Source organism: Pinus tabuliformis, chromosome 2_2, assembly GCF_031772625.1.
Source record: "Pinus tabuliformis cultivar Carrire ecotype Pingquan chromosome 2_2, CPIR1, whole genome shotgun sequence".
NCBI classification, from domain to species: Eukaryota; Viridiplantae; Streptophyta; class Pinopsida; order Pinales; family Pinaceae; genus Pinus; species Pinus tabuliformis.
This window is the reverse complement of record NC_142300.1, coordinates 280,567,699-280,580,169: the sequence shown is the minus strand read 5'-3', so window position 1 is coordinate 280,580,169 and position 12,471 is coordinate 280,567,699.

Genomic DNA, 12,471 nt, shown 5'->3' with positions numbered 1-12,471 from the left:
ATTGCAAAATATTACAAGCTTACAAAACCTCAAGAAGTGTTCATCACTGGGTGCCTATCTGAATTCCAGGGGTCCAGTAAAAATATATTGAAAATTGGTGGCAAGACCCGAGTAAGTGTAGATTCAGAGCGGATGACAGTTACAAGACAAAATATCTCATAAAGGTTTATTAGTTAATGGCTTCCATGATGAAAATGTTATATGGAAAGGTACCAATATTTGGTTTTCCAATTAATTGCCGCCAAAGGAACAATTTTCAATTGGGCTAACATACTTTCCTCTGCTATCAAAACAAATGTCTAGACAACCAAAAACCTAGGTGAAGGTGAACAATCATAGTTCTACATGGCCTCATAGCTCCTAGATGTAATTTGTGAAAAATGTGATTTTAAAGGCTTGGGTTTGAAATGGACTCTGGAAGAGCAGTAACATGCACATATTTTACTACAAGAGATTATGGAACTCGGCCTTCAGGTGCTCATTTGAGAAGATCTTAGATTATTTCATCTCCCCGCTATACAATGTGCTTTTTGGTGATGAGCTTCCATGTTTTTCAGAGAGAGCCAGGATTTTTCTCCATGTTCTAGTGGATCCCTAATAGCTAAAAAATAAAATTCCTCATACTGTAAATAAAATAGGACCTGATCGAAGATCTCATCACAAGGAATCCAATGGCACAAACGATGTCTCATTCCGACTCCATATGTGAATGTTGTGACCCTATGAAGCTTGTGGAAAACAATAAATTTACTTGACAACACGTATGTTGAAAAATGCAGCAAGAAATTCTCAATTTGATTTTGCCTTCATTAAATTGAGAAAATTTGAATTTCCACATCAACAGAGAACTTAGATTATGTTAATTTGTGTGGCATTTTTTGTGTCACCGAGTTTACTTAGTAAATTCGATTTGGAGGAGTTAGATTTCAGTTAAGCATGTTTGTTTACTTATTTGTCGCAATCAAAGGTTAGTTATCTAAGGTTGTATTCAATTAAACTAGTTCTAGTGGAGGGTCGAGTTGTGCAGTGGGACTACAGTCAAACTTAGTGATCATCTAGTTAACTAAACAATCAACCCAAAATAGCTAGTGCATGCAGCAAATTTGAGTTCCCCGGGCTTGGTGGAGATTCCAAGGCAGTGTAACATCAGTTGTAGATTAGTATTGAGTGTACAAGTGTTGCATGCAGTCAGATGATTAAACTAAGTAGTTGTGCAATTCAATTTGAGAAATTTCTTAAACCTTAGGGGTCTAATTCCTCACAGAACAATGCAAGGAAATAAGAGCTCAAGCATAGGGAAAATTTGAGTAAGTCTGAGTCAAAGTTCTTTAGTGAGCAGAGGGATAGGTTATGCTTTTGCAGGGTGTGCTCAGTTGAGCAACACAATTGTAATACATCTCTATTCATTTGATTAATGCAAGCACACATTGTGGTTTTTAGAAGATTTATTTCCCTAGATAAAAATACTTGTTGCATGTGTGTTATTTCTTCTTGCATGTTTGAGATTTTTGTTCTAAATTGTGACTTAATGTCCATAGAGCAATAGAGTAGGGTTATGTCTTGTGATTTTGATTAAAACTTCATGAGCAGTTGCAAATATACAACCTAATTTCTACATGGTATTAGAGTTTGTTAGTTTTAGGTGTGTTTTATGCTAGAACAATTTATTTCAATTTTCATAGTTAGCTCAATATATTTTCCAGATTAGCAGTCACATCAAAATCAGATAGAACATAAATATAAATCGCAGAAGACAAGCCAAGACAAGAGGAAATAAGATGTGGCGCTAGCCAAGGACAAACCCCAATTGTGGGGAAACCCTTGATCAATTCTTCTTATATGTTCTTCAATAGTTCAGTAGATAGAGAGAGAGATAGTACATTTATAACAGAAGTCAACACTTTGACTTATCTAGATAAGAGCATAGATCATCTCTAAGAAGATGATACATGAGATCAGTTGAAGACATGTTGCTTCAGTTGATTCTCCAAGGTGACTCCTTCACCTATCGTTGTGCTGCATTTCGTCATCATGCTGCACCTCACTGCACTGCACCATGCTGCACCCATCATCACTATGCTGCATCACACTGTTAGTGCTCTGGTATTGCAATTTAAAATTTGGTGAGGAATTCATATATTATTGTCAGCCCATCATACGTCGGCAATTCGCGATCCTGGCCCTTACGTAGTACAGAGATTTAGTCACCATATTGCAGTGTATTGTGGTCACTCTGTTCAACTTGTTATGCCACCGCTCGTCTTCTTCATCTGAATCAATGGTGCAAGATTCTACATAGCCCCATGATGTTCTTCTATCCTCCGTTGTCTTGACCCATTCTTGCCTTTGTGTCGTCACTCTGTAGATACCGTTTGATTCGTAGTCGCTCTCTTTGTTGCGCACGGGTTCAATATAGCATGGTCCTTCAATCGGAACGACTATGCGGAGCGATTTTGTTTCAAATATCATTGTTCGCTTCTTTAAATTAATAACCCCATTCATGTCAGTGGCCCAGTCTATTCCTAACAATGCAGGATAAGGTGTAATTTCATCCATGATTTCAATTACTTCAAAGTCCGTCCGAGTACTTGCGCCATCAATATCTACCGTAATTCCTTGTAGCCTTCCCATGGGCAGGACGTTCTGCTAGTTTGCCATCCGAAATTGAATAGGGGACCATTGTAGTGTAGGCTTACCCATGCGCTCCTGAGTCTGTTTAGGCAGTATGTTAGCATCAGAGCCCAGATCTGTTTAGGCAGTATGTTAGCATCAGAGCCCAGATCCAGAATGACTTGTTCCATCTCATAGTCGCTGATCTGCTCTGTTAGTCGTATTTCCCTCCCGGTCTGCGACACATGTCTTCCCAACTTTCGAACTATGCGAGGTTCACTCCATCCTGCGCATCTATTTATCAATTCCTGTAAGCCTTTAACTGCCCTATTATCACAAAGCAACTTTATACATGTCTCTAAAAAGGTAGTTATCATCGAGGGATCCCTGTCCGGCTCAGGCTGATCCCTACTACCTAAGGTAGAGACCTCCGCGAAGCTCTCCCTAGCTTCCAGATATGTCTCCTTACCAACCCCTGCATCTTCCTTACTCGTTTTGTCTATTCCTATGGCCGTGCCACTTCTCAGTACCATGTTTACTTTGGGATTCTCCTCGCGGGGTTTGGACCTCATCATCTGCACGTTCTAGGTTGTTGTTTGTTGCGCTACCCTTTTTTCACGAATCTGTGCTATCAGCATAGGGAAATCTATAAGCTCATGATCAAATTTCTCACAATAACTACATGAAATTCTAGTTAGGTTGGTACAATTCTGTGCCTAATGTCCTGGACCTCCGCAGTTGTAACAGATTAGTTTCCTGCGACCCCTTCCTGGCCCCATTCCGCCCCGTCCTCATTCATGGCCCTGGAACCCACCACGCACAATCACCGTGGCTGGATCCTAACCTCGCACCTCAGTCTGCATTATGTAAGCAGGTGACTGGTCCATTAATAATTGGTAGCTACGACAGTCTCTTTCCTCGTGGCCCACCGATCTGCAAAAGTTGCAAAATAGCTGTTGGGAAGTCTGGTTGTATTTTGGCAGTAGATGATAGTTATCAGTGTTGTGTTTTCCTCCCACGTGACAGATTGCACACCAAAGTGGGGTTGTTGTGCTTGGCCCTGCGTGTGCCTCTAGTCGCAATGGTGTTGGTCCCCCCGTTGCCACCTAATTCGTTGAGATCGGGCAGTGATCTTTATCATGCCCCGGGCTCCTGCACTTTATACACCATACTTCCTCCCAAACTTCTAGTCGCGGTGACTGTTCTTGTTTTAACTTCTTCATTTCCAAACACAAATTTTGGATCTGCGCTTAGATTTGCTGAACTCCCAACCCTCGGTCTTGTAACAGAGTCTTGTGCAACCTCATTTCTATCTCTAATGCTTCAGCCTGGGTTGAGATCTTTTGTTGTGACGAAGCCATCCTCAGATGTGGTGTTAAGGATGCCATAAACCAAGCACATTGTTGCGCATCCGTCAATGTCATGTTAGCCTCATGAATAATAATTTTCAGTCTTTGGTTCAAATCCCACAGGGTTTCACCATGCATCATCATGATCTCTTTGAACCGTATGATCAACTGTGTTTTTTATTTTAGCCGACTAAACTCCTTCTTTAGTTCGGTCTAGATTTCTGATATCCCTGCAGTTGGGTGACTACTTGAGTACTTTATGTACCATGTCAGTGCACAGTCCTGCAGTGCGCTAACTAAGGTAGCCTTTCTAATATTATCATCTACAATTCTATGTGCATTCCACACTAAAGTTAGCACGAACAAAAAATTGTTCTGGGTCTTCACTTCTCGTTCCTTTGAATACCGGTACTTGGATCGCGCTCGTCGTTGTCAACTCTGCCACCGTACTCTGAACTACTACTACTTCTGGTCCCTTTGATCCTTCAGCTATTTTTCTACAGAGTCCCTGCGCTCCACATCAGACACCCCTTAGGCAGATCCTGGTCCTGGCAATGGAACCATTTTTTGGCTTCTATGGGCCTAACCCAGGTTCAGAAAAATTATTCAGCCAAACAAATCCCACAGCTACCGGCGCTTTCGGCAATAGCCCGTGGAGCGCGGACTGAGGTCTCACCCAAGGTAGCAGGGGAGGGTGCTGGAACCAGGTTTTTGCACCCTTGGGATGTCTATATGTGGTTTGGAGGGTTAGCACGCCGTTCTGCTACCTCGCAAAGCTCTACTTTCGTGTAGATCTGGATCCAGGGTAATTCATAGTATTAAGTACTTGTATAAATTAGATCTACTTAGCAGGGTCTTTAAGCAAACTTTTAATAGATTTAACCCGTTCGCGCACTTAGAATAAACTCATGTTCACATACATTTATGACATAAGAATATGCACATAGATCAAATAATTATATTAACCATACACAAAGTCAGATCCGTGATAATTCAGATTTGACACAGAATTACAGAAACAACTTAGCTTTTATTCAACTTCTTCACCAATACATACAGATCCGTCCTACACACTCAGCTGCAGGGGTCCGCGCACACAGCTGCGAACTCTTCCAGGCCTCTGTGCACACAGCTGCAGAGCCTCTATCCACTACCCAAACCCTCGACCCAGAGTTACAGACGCTTTCAGACCTTTTCTCCTCAAAAACCCATTACATTTCAGATCCAAAATCATACCAAAAAGAACTACTTTCTCCCCATAGAGTCGCGCTCTATTTATACCTTCTTATGGTCCACGGACCGACTTACTTCCTATTATTCTATATTATTTCTTAAGCAGACAACCCTTTGACTTGACCTTTTACATTTTGTGCTCCCCATATTTTGGAGGTTTACAATATTTTTATCCTAATTTCTAGGCTATTAGACCCAAAACTATTATGCGGGACCTCCGCTACCCAACAATCGATGAACGGCTAAGATCTTATTGCGCGGGTGATGGCAAGAGTTGGATGGCGGAGATTAGATCACGGGCAAAAGAACATGCAGAAATGGCGGAGCGGGTTTAGAGGGTAGTAAGTTGTTTATCGCGCGCCCTCAAAGTTGTAAGTGGTTTTCTCAAATTTTATGCGATTAGCCTCCCCGGGTGACACGTAGCATGGGGAAACCACCCTTTTCGCGTGCTCTCAAGCGGATAATGGTCGGACAGAAATCCACGCAATATGGCACGATAGTCGTTGGATTAGGCAGGGCTAATTAATGGTGGAGATCGGCTAAGCCAGTTGGCGATCGGGTGAAGCGACAGCCGTCAAATCAGGCAAGGTAGATCGACAGTGGGGACTTAAAGTTCATAAAGTGAATGGTTGACTCCATGCGAGGTAGCATTTGAAGAAAATAGTGAATCAGACAGTGATTGTGAAGGTTTTTTGGTGATCGGACAACGAGGAAGTGATGGAGGGAGAACGTGCTGGAGGCGGTTTCAAAGAAAAATAACAGAGAAAACCAGTGAGGGTATACAACTAACTGCATTCAAATAGTGAACTCCATAGCCTATGTGAGAACTAGAAACTGTGTTTTTGGAGTTGTTGGTGGGTCTCTGCCTCAATTAATGGTCCTAGAGGGAGGAGATGAGGCTGAGACACCTGCGTAGAACCTGATAGTAATCTTTTCCTCTAATCTGACTTGTGAATTAAAAAAACACAAATGACAGTAGACTACAACAAATGCAACTACTAAAACAGATGAACAGAAACAGGAAGTTATTCAAATAAATGAATAGAACTAGAAAGCTGCTTAACCAAATGAATCAGAACCAAAACTTCTTGAGCAAATGCATCAGCAAACCATGAAACTACTTAACAAATAAAAAAAACATAATTCTATCCTAGAATAATAAAATAGTAAATAGGAGTTGTGGCTGCTTGGGTTGGACCCTAACCCAAGAGCTTCAGCCCTCGAAGTTTAACTCAGAGCTGACTTAAATAGAACTCATCTTTATTACAAAAACCATGGATTACAGAGAAAATTCACAAGTCTTTGCAGTCAGAAACAAAACAGAGTTTTATAAATGAAGTCTAAATCCTAGTGAGGTCCTAAACCTCTCTATTTATACATTTTGAAATCTCTAACAACTCCCTTCCCTTTAGGGAGGCTTGGACTCTAATGACAGAAAATTGCTTGCTATCCCTTTCACTTTCTTGGCTATCTTCTTTAGTCCTCATGATGTGGTTGTTTGCACTTTGAGATGATGGAGGAATATTTGATTGTAAGGGTAGTAGATGAGGAGGATTAACCTCCTATAATTCCTCTACCTTGTCCCATTCGAGTCTTGACCAAGATCTTCACTATATTTCTTTGCTTTTATCCTTTATACCTACATTTCTCCTTACCTTTATCCTTTATTCCTGCATTATATGCATATTAGACCACAAAGCCAAATATCCAACTCTAACTCATTTCATAAACAAAATATAATCAAAAGTATGCAATAAGTTGTGAGAATAGTTGGTTTCACTAAGCTAGGAGGTGAATTAAGTCCAATTAAGGCCCATATAGTTACTCAATAATGAGGCTCATCATCCTGAACAAATATTGGCTGGAGTTTGCCTTGGCCATGCTTGTCGAGGCCTTTACCTTGTTGATATCCCATTATGTTCATTAACTTCATACCAATTCCTTTGGTATGTTTCTCGAAAGCTCCAATCTCATGATCACTTGAAGCCTCTTCCTTCTCTATTTCTGAATCATGTTCCTAAGATGTTGGTACATAAGAAAGCTCCTCAGAAGTTGAGGAAAAAGTATCAATCGCTTCTTCCACTGATTGTGCTTTTGGAGTAGTAGATGGATATGAGCTTTATTCATCCGACTGATGAAGTGGATATACTTTATTGTCCTCCAATAATGGATGGACTTCAATCTAAGAGACTTCCCCTTTTTCAATTTCTCTGCATGGGATCCTCACTTGCAGTCTTTGCTTTTATTCCTGCAATGCTTTCACCATGTGTCACAATGCAACATTCTCCTGCAAATATTGTTGATTGAATTCTTCCAATTCTTCTAACTGAATTTGCTTCATGCTTCTACTCATCCTTGAAATCTGGTCAAAACCGGCTCTGATACCAAAAATGATCTGAAAATGTGTGATCATCCTCTAACACTTTGCAATATTTTAGAATTATGTCTTTAGTTCATAATTTATTCACATATGAATAATTGAATTTTAATGAACTTAAAGATGAAAAATATTCAAAGCATAAAAGTGACATAAAACAAGAGACACAACTAGTTGATGACGAATTTCACCCCTCCTAGGCTATGTCTCTGGGCCCTGCCCAAAGGATAGGATGCTTTTATTGATATCACATGTAAAGTGGGTACATAAATATTCTTCGTCCTTTAAAGTCTAGCCGATGATTGAGAGGCAATGTTTCCCTTAAAGAAACGTCCTCCTACGAAGAACTCTCTCCCTTAAACTGACTCAATTTACAAAGAGGTGATTGCACCAATACGACGAGGACTAAGAAGCAAAGGTCCTCGTACTCAAAATCGAGATCAAAAATCTACGACGACTTCAAAAATTCTCTTTACATCAACTTCACCATTATGGAATGTTCTCACAGGAATCAATGGTTACTATCAGAAGATAGGTCTCGATCTCAGCTTCCCAATGCAACTTACAAATCTCAAAAAGGCCCAATATTTTCCAAGTTATGCCTCCAAAGGCATACTACAAGCATTGATAAAATAAATTCATGCTTCTCTCTGTTCAACTCCCCTGGCTTTGGCGCGGTGGAAAATCCTTTTATAACCCATGGATCGGATTTTGAAATACATAATGAATAGTTTTGATTTGGCACAATTATATTAAAATACATGGCCAAAGGTATAAACTTAGAAATTTGATTGTTTTAATTTTTATAACCACACCACATAAATCAAACAAAGTTTTAATATAGTATATAAATCATGGCGATGTGTTATATGTATCAAACCCGTGGCAACAAGTGTTATAACGAACATTGGAGTTTGTGAACCACCCAACAGTGATGTGGAGACTATGTTTATCCCATGCCGGTTGTGGTCATACTGGACCCAAGGTAATGCTCTATGCCATGGTCGACAATGAAGTTGATTACAATCTGGCAGCGATGTGGTTTGACTGCAGATACATGATTTTCACCTGCGCCCACTTTGAAATGTTACAACCACAAACCAGCGATGTTACCGTAGATCAACCCATGGCTTCACATATATAGCATGCAATTAAAACTTTATACCATGGCATTTAGACTTTGGAATATATAAAACTCCCCGTAGATATACTATACTATATATTATAAACATCATCTCCATGCCAACTTTGTCAGTGTATGGTTTAACTTTGGTATCAGCAGTGATACATATATCCAGCAGTTATAACCATAAGTTTCAACATAGAATTAACCCCGCACCATGTGAGATTTTTTGTAACAACATTAAACTTTTGCATATGTTTGTTGTTCGCTGAGTTGGAGACTCCGTGCTGAGTTGGCATTGTATTGACTGTGCACCATGTTTGGAACATTGTTGTTAGTGCCAAACGCTATGTTTGGTGGCACATTTAACATACTCTTTGGGTTTGGTGGGGCTGCCGAATATGGTGGCCTCCGCCATCCCTACCTCACTTACATAACAAAGAAATGATAAATACAATAGTGCACCCAATGCTTAACAAAGCACAAATGTGGGCTATTGGTTAAGTTTTGTGATGTTGTAGTGGAGGTCGTCAGTTCAACCCACACCTTGAAAATTGACTTGTGATGCTTTGACTTTGACTGCCACTTGGGTAGACCCTGCCATGTGTCTTGTTGTTTGATTTCCACATGTCTTTCTGAGAGACTTCCACTTGGCCTGATCTAGCCCATCTTTTTACCAGTTTGGGAAAAAATTTAGAGTGCATTTCTCCCTCCTACGAAGGCCATTTTGCTAACTGAATATACCACCGAAATCAACACAACATGCTCTTCGACTTGGCGTTGGTTTTATGATCATCTGAGATTGTAAAATTTTGAGCATGTCGGGGATTATCACTATCTATGACCATCTTTGTCTCAAACATTACATAGCAAACATGACTAGACTCAATCAAGATCCATTGGGATCATGGATTGTTGGATGGATTCAAATATGAGTGATGTGGATCTCTAAATGATAAAACAAATAGCCTAGTAACCCCTAGACTGGATTGTGGGATGTGGTAAAGCCGTATTTTGTGTTGCCTTAGTGGGCCTAGGAATCCTTGCCGGTGAATGGCAGGATATGTGATAAATCCAAGAGGTGTTTGCCCTTGATTAGGCCTAGGAATCCTTGTCAGTGAACAGTGGGATATATGATAAATCCAAGAGGGTGGTGTCTCGGTTTGGGGCCTAGTCATCCTTGGATCAAACTGTGGATTGCAGTAAATCCTGATAGACTAGGAGAAAGGAAAATTCCTCACAGTGTAGGTGGATAAATCCAATGGAATCCATGCTTATTTTGGCCTAGTGATATGGTGGAGATCATGTAAATCATGTTATCACATGTTTATTGTGTTGGCCTAGTGATCTGGGATGGATTATGGTAAAGCATGGCTTCTATTGATGACGGTGAGGTGGTTTAGCCTCGGGATGCCCTAGTTGGTTATTTTGGTTTGAGTCCCACATTCATGATTGGAATATCGCATGGGGGTGAATCGATGAAGAGAGATTTAGCTCAGCCATTCTATTATCGGGTCGAACATGGTGTTCCCATCCTAGGTTTGATTTTGCATTCATTGATAAGAGGATTTTCTCTTGATATCTTATGTATAAATGTGTTGGTTATATGTGGATTCTATGGTTGATAGATCCTTGATAATTATGTTGTTATTATGTTGGTTGTAAGCATGTATAGTGACAGTGATGATGTATCGATCTCTTCGTGTTTTTAGTTGTAAATGAATGGACAATGTATCTATGACCTAATAGATGACAATGCAGATAATGATATAAGGGAACAATTCTTCCTAGCAATTCTCAAATAAGTATGAGACCCCTATGCTCATATCTATTGTTTACACCTCTAGATTACATACTTGTGATATATTTGACAAATCCCTGTCATGACTAGTAGGGGTTCATTCAAGCCCTTTTTCAAGTAATTGCATTTGTATCATCATTACCTAGTTATCTTTTTTTTCTAAAGGTTTCATTTAATTATGGGCAGTGACCTGGGCTATGGGCCTGAAAAAGTGGCTCAAATCCCAGGGATGCTGGCAGCAAAATAGTCCCTGGACGTTGGAATGCCAAGTTGTGGGAGTGTCCAAAGCCCTCTAGATGATGGCATGACCATATCATGGGAGAGTCTGGGGGTTAATTGGTCTAAAAACTTAGTGGGAACTAGGTGCTAGTTGTTGGAAAGGTTGGGATGGTTCCTGGGAGTCCTGTAGCTGATGTGGAAGGTTTGTATGTTTATTTTTCATCGATTCCACTTCCTTAAGGTCACATAGGAGGTTGAATCCCATTATAGTAGCCTCTTGTCACATGTTTACCCCAGTTGGCTAGTTACTTGGGTACATGTGGGAGGAGGGTGTTACAGAGTGGTATCAGAGCATGGTTCAACCCTTGGACTAGATGGGAAGTATGTGATGGTCATCTATTCATGTTGGTTGCATGTGTGTTAATCATGCTTGTGGTTTATATGCATGTTTCATATGCATGGTGTCGGTCATGGTTGTAGTGGTGTCACCATGTGAAATATGTTGTTGTTGTTGTCAAGTGTGTCAGCATGAGTGTATGATTAGTTACATTTTGTTTATGCTTGCATATTGTCAGTGTACATTGGTATAGTCGTTGTTGTCATGCATGAGGTCACGATATGTGTAGCTGATATGATAATGCATCGATGACTGGACTCTAGCTAGACTGACGATTACATGGTTATATGTTTATGTGTTATATGTCTATATGTTGGTATGATTATGTTATAGATGTATTATGTTGATTGGTTGATCTTGTAGATGAGATATCCTCCCCAAATTATGCTAAGGTGCATTTTTTTATTTTTATTTGGTTTAGCTGACATAGTACGCCTTGCAGGAAAGAAATCAAAATGACTAGCAAGATGGTAGACTACAAAGATTATCCCTATGAGTCAGATGAGCGGCATGGTGTTGGGAACTCTTCTAATTTAGTAGACACATTGAGAATCTTGAAGGAAGAAATAAGGAGTTTCAAGGCGGGAAATGGAAAAATCATGCAGACACAAGAGAAATAAGCAGAGGTTAATGCAATACTTCTTTAGAGTTTGTCAGAATTGCAACAATAAAGGCCACTTCAGATCATCCACGGGCAATAGGATAGAACTAATGGGACATATGGCAATAGGTCTCATGGTGATCATAGGTCAGATAAAGATGACATTGTTAGAGATGGAAGGTTGGTGGATACTCTGGATAGGAGAGACAGGTATTATTCTATTCATTGTTTTGATAGGCATCATGATTGCCACCATTATCATCCTTACAGGAGGAGTGATAGGGGATACTTTCCATATGAGTTTAAGAAAATAAATCCACCTACTTTTGATAGAGACTTAAAGAAACTAGATGATGCAGAGGTTTAGATACTTGGGATGAACAAGATATTTGAGTTGCATGAGTACACAGAAAACATGAAGGTCAAAATTTCCATCTTCAGCCTAAAAGGTAAAGCAGATATCTAGTGGGAAGATGTGAAGTGGGTCAAATACATCAGGATGGAGGACTTGAGTTGGCATGAGTTCAAGAGGCTTTTCAAGAAGAAGTACTTGTCATAAAGGTACTATGACATTAAGGCAAAAGAATTATATGAGCTAAATATTGGATCAATGATAGATGAAGAGTACACGACCAAGTTTCTGGAGCTATTGAGATATGTACCATATCTTAAATATGAGAAGGATAAAGTTCAGTGATTTTTTAGTGATTTTCCATTAGTATTTAGAGATCGGATTGAGTACAATGAGCCTCAGTCACTTG